Source organism: Lygodium microphyllum, chromosome 13 (assembly GCF_053477565.2).
Source record: "Lygodium microphyllum isolate KBCC chromosome 13, Lygodium_microphyllum_v1.1.10, whole genome shotgun sequence".
NCBI lineage: Eukaryota > Viridiplantae > Streptophyta > Polypodiopsida > Schizaeales > Lygodiaceae > Lygodium > Lygodium microphyllum.
Genome location: NC_141147.1, coordinates 153,789,211 through 153,795,210, shown reverse-complemented (window position 1 = coordinate 153,795,210; position 6,000 = coordinate 153,789,211).

The following is a 6,000-nucleotide window of genomic DNA, read 5'->3' as shown; positions in this document are numbered from 1 at the left end:
CTTGCAATCTTCAAGAATCAATAACTCCTAAGGTCACAATCAATAACTCTTTATACTCCATTGTCATTAAATGCAAAAAGAGAGAGAAAACCTTGGGTGATGTCATGTCTTAGTGCTAACTCAATTGTTCACTATGTCGAATATCACTGGATCCTTCTAATTGCCTCATGACTCAATCATCTATAATCTGACACTTCCAAATACACTACCAAACCGTGCAATTCACAGCCAAATATCTCCAAAATTAGCAATCTCATGGCTTTCTCTAATGACAATACATTGAAGTGATGACTTCATGACCACACTCAATTGGACAACCATTCGCTTTGGGAGCTTGAAGCTTCTATCCAAAATTTTATCAATATTCTTAATTTTCCAATGCTTGAGTACAAACACTCTTGCTTTTCCAAGCAATAATGATAGTAAACATTTGACACACACTAGCTCCTTCATCTCTCAATCAATCACATGATCTATAATTATCAATCCATGTCAAAAGCCAAAAGGCTACATTCGTTTATGTGGTCAAAATTCTCTTTTGTTCTACAAGTCGACTTAAGGAGATATATTGAATTGGTCATGTTTTAAGTTTCACGAGGTATGGGATTTTTGAACAATTAGAAAGAAACTCCATCATCTTCAACAAGACATTTGGTAGTTGTTCATAAGTGGGTTCACACCCCTTGAAATCTTGATGTAAAAAATTACACGGCCCAGCAAACAGAATTTGAGAAAGAGACAGAGATAGAGAGTACACAATAGATACGAGGAGAATTAGAAAATTTCTTTAGCTCCCAAAAACTAATACAAAGATGGCTCTGTCCACTCGTGCACTTCCATTGTGAAGCTTAGATGGCGATCTAGACACAAGATAGGTGAAGAGCTTAAGGCTAGTGGGAACAACTCTGACTGGGTGAAAGATAGATGATCGATGACTGTGAAGGGGTTTAGCTTTTATAGCCCGCGAAGGTAGGCCGACCTACCATATGAGCTTCCACTAGTCGGCTAGGGAATATTTCCTTTACTGTCGAGCCAGGGTCGCTGCCCCTAGACCCCCGCCCCGCTGGCCCCCTTAGGACCCCCCCAACCAGGGGCTGCTTTCGTGGCCCTCGGACCCCAAAATAGGGACCCCTTTTAACTCCCTTACCCCGCAACTCGATGCAATGTACCTCGAGTTGCTACTAGCTTTACTACCCAGTTCAACCCAAAGATTAGACCCACAATGGTCACCTTTTTGCCATCCGGTCACATAGACCTCATCTGATATACAAGTCAGGACTCAACCAATATCCGGGCTCACATTTGGCTTCTCCTCATAATGGGGGCCTTACAACTTTGAGCACCATGGATCATTGGTGGCACCTTATGAGGGTGGGACATTGAGCATATCTAACACTTGATTCTCCTCAAGTAGTAGTGATGCTTTCATCGCATCATGTATTGCAACCAAACCTAGTTCTAAGAAGAATGACCCTTTATTAGCTTTGTTCTTCATGCCCCTCACATAATTCCTAATCCAACTCAAGCGAGTTTGTGCTCCTTTCTTAGTTGTGATATGGCTCTTCCTTTCCTCCTTTCTCCTCATCTTGCAATAGGCAACACTACCATCGATACACTTTCCCTCTTCTTCTTAGCTCTACCCAAGCACTCCCTATGTCTCTTCTTTTTGATAGCTCCCCTTCCAAACACCCATGTGTTTTTCCTTGTCAAAACAAACATACTAAACCATACTTTTCTAACCAAAAAAAAAAGTTATGCTTTCTGTGCAATTCAACACATCACAATGACTCTCTATTATACCCCTAGAATCCTTCTAAGCATGAATCTTTGTGAAAATTGGAGTTCCCATGTGACAACATCTCTTATTTTATGCCCAAAACTCATGGATGCAATAAGGCTATATATATATATATGGAAAAAGAACAATCATATGTCATTTCTACCTACAAGTCTATCCTTCCATTAATCCAACATAAGAATCACCTTTTTTCCATTTGACTGAAACTTATAAAAACTTTTAATTACATGTACCTATGCTTGTGAGCATTTCGAAGCTCCATATATCAACAATCTCCTAGTTTGTAGGTAATGAGAGTAAGTGACCTCATGGTCAAACTATCATTGGTCTCAAGAAATGGATCCAAAATGTATTGCTACACAAGCACATTGTGTGAGATTTAGGACATTGTTGATGAATTTCATGAGCACATGCGAGAAGACAATGGGTCTCTGATTGTGAGAATTTGATAGGAGAAAAAAAAAAGATGAAGATAAACAATGTATTTATACTTTTTATTTATTTAGGGACACGTTTCATTGTGAACCTTAAACCATAATTTCATAACCCAATATCCACCAGACATTAGCTTCAAATCATTCCCATTGATTTATCCCTTACATAAGCTTGTTTTTGCCTTCCTTGCCTTGCTTTTTGCTTTCCTTATTTTTGTTTTTGTGCAAGCCCTAAGCTTGGATGCAAGTTCTTTCAACCACCATAACTTTGACATACAAACTCCAAATAGGGTCTCCTACACTAAACTTTTACCCACGTGACATCCACCTCCTCCACATCCTCTAGCATGTGCCACACTGCTCAATCCCCATGGGTGGTCAAAATGACTACATAGTAGTAATCTTCCACAATATCGTGCAAAGAAACATACTACCACCTCTAGGATAAAAAACCTAGATAGTTCTCTTGCATAATCATGAGCATCATAGCATCCTCCTGGATCATAAATGTGAATTCTTATCACCCACCATATAAGCATGTATCCAATCCATTTTCTACCTCCTAGATTGTATGATATCAATAGTTTATCTAGCCTAAATAACATGTATCCATCCATAGTCCGTGATGAAATGATATAGTTGACCTGTCAAACCTTTGAAGCATATCGTGGTCAACAATTCTACCTATATCATAAGGTAGGGTTGTCTCATCAAAACTTTGAAGCATATCTTGGCATGCAATTCTACTTGAATCACAAGGTAGCATAAAGTATTCCCACATGCCTTTTGCAATCTACTTAAATAGTTTCGTCACACAAAGCATACTCACATTTGCTCCATCATCATGTACATATAAGAATATTGCCCCTCTCTCTAGCATCCATGTTTGCATGCCCTACAACATAAATAGAAATGCATGTGAAATAGCTTCACCCCCTCTAGTGTTATAACCCACTCTATGCATCCATAGAGAAGCCAATTCTTGTACAATATCTTCTAAAACCACATCCAATAGCTACATAGACATAAGATCAATATCATTCTCCTCTAGATGTACTAAGTCCAAGAAACCTTATCATTCATATTACATAACCCATTTTCAACTTCATGCAAAGTAACTTCATCACATGTACTATGCATATCTACCATATGTCTTGCAACCTTTTCCTTTTTGCCTTCTTCCAAGATTTTTGGTATCTCTACAATCAGATCAAGCATAAATGGGGACGCCATTTGGATAGCATCTGCAACCATCACATCAGTATGATCAAACAAAGCATGCATATCTTCTACACCCTCTGTCAATATATCATCCGCTTTCACAGGTGATGTAATATTTGTATCTACATCCCTATCCTTTGCATCTTAGTAAATGCACTATCTGCATTCATCATCAAAGCATCGGTAGATAACGTATCTATATTCCCATACAAAGCATATGTATCTGGTGCATCCTCAAACAATATAGCTTCTACATTCTCAGACAATATATCATATGCATCCTTAGTCAAAGCATCATCTTCATTCATAGTAGTCAGTGTAGCATCTGCACCCATAATCAATACATCAATATCATTAGTAACCATGGTCAAAGCATTTGTGGAGAACACATCTGTAACATCAGTTAATACATCAAAGAAGACATCTAAGTGTTTAGGACCTCAAACATCATCCAAAGAAGACATAGAAAAATCCCCAAGTTCATCTTGCTCAATCCCTATATTGTCGTCTAGCTTACAATATTCATTTTTTAAGAGCATGCTTGAAATTCTCCCAAGTTGCAACCATATGTCTTCTAATTTTGCTTTTTACAATCCATTCAAAATACACCATCCTATGATATTTTAGGGACACCACCTAGTTGCATCTCCCTATCATAGATTTTGAGATATTTTGTTATATCCTACTCATCAAATATATCCAATTCATTTGCAATTCAATTCAAATAGATCCAATTTATTTGCAACCAATTGAAGCGCATCTATCATTGAATTCTCCATCCTTGTAGCAATTTATGTTGCTTCTTAGTACTGCTTATATGTTGTTGCTTGTTGCTGCACATATGCTCCAGATGTCTGAATCATCTGATATCATATCCCCTTTATAAACCACAACTGCATCCACTTGGAATTCAATATTTGAACCCTCACCCCTGATCACTTTCATGTCAGGTTCACCAAAGATGTCGAGGAAGCAAGTGCAACCAAGAAGACACTCCGTCTCTAGTTGTGAGAATTGGACAAGAAGGAGAAAAAAGATGAAGACGAACACACGTACAATATGTATTTATAGTTTTTATTGATTTATGGCATATTTCATCATGAAGGTTGAACCGTAATTTCATAATCCAATATCCATCATAAATTAGCTTCAAATCACCCCCCATTGGTTTCTCCCTTACATATGTGATTCATGTATATTCTCTCTAGCCTCACTAAATATAAAAGCTTTATTTTACCTTCATTGCCTTGCCTTTTGCTTTCCATGTTTTCATTTTGTGCAAGGCCTAAGCATGGTTGTCCATAACTTTGTCATTTGAACTCCAAATACCGAATAGTTATAAATGCTACTTTTTTATAAACGTGCCATTGTTTGATATTTTTAGGCTTGGACAACTTGTACCACTCAAGATAAGTCCTTCCATTAATTTAGATCCACCCATTGTTCTCTTTAAGTCATTAAAACTTAACAATTGATACTCGAACTATTTCAAAGACTAGCTCTGTATACTTAGAAAACCATATAGAGACTCCATGTCATGTGTCCATATTGCTTATCACTTCATGGAGTCATGACAAATATTATCCCATATACATATAGTGGAATCCTTTATGTAAATGGTCTTTCTTATGGTTTTCTTTCACTGAACTTGTAGCCACATGACAACACATTCCTATTATTTTAGGAGCTTTGACTCGCAAACATCATCAGCCACCTCTCACATAACCATCTCATGTGCTCCTCTCGATACCGATCTATGATCTACCATTCCCATGCATGAAATGATAAATGCAAATCAATAATGGAGTTGTAGTGAACAAGAACTCACCTCTTCGTTGTAGTCGTCGTCCAAGGCTCATTGATTACTCCATAGTCCATGTGATGCTTATTGGTTTGATCCATGTCCTTGCTCCCACCTTCGAATGTAATATTGAGAGGAGAAGATGGAGAAGAAAGGGAGAAGGGGACCAATAAGAGCTTCATGATCTATTCCTCACTTTCTCTCAACTCAACCTTAGGCATGCACCCTCATCGTCATCTCTCACCATGAAAGGATGGATAGCAAGAAAGATGAGCAGTAAGAGCTTCTCTCTGCCTAGTTGCTCTTTCACACTCACTCTCTCCCTCTCCTTTATTCTCTCACAAGCATACTAAAGAGAAGCAAGAACAAAGAGTCCCAAAGTGCACACACACACACACACACGAATATCTTGCTCTATTGTTATTAGTCCTTTTCATACATGTATCTTTAGGTTGCCACCCTTCTTGGGCATCCAACTCACTTTTCTAGACTCATGACCACAATCTTCCATTATTTGCATGCCTTCCCTGAGGTCTCTATGCCGTCCTAGAATCAATTTAGGCACAACACCTTTCTTTATCCCTGGAAGCCTATTGATATTAACACAAATTGCATGGGAGAGAGCCCAACTCTCGAATTTTACAAAACAATAGTCCAACCATTATGTGCACGTTACAGATGGTGGTTCGTTGAATTGTCATATTGATTTGAAAATATAATCAATCCCAATTAATATTGATACATTA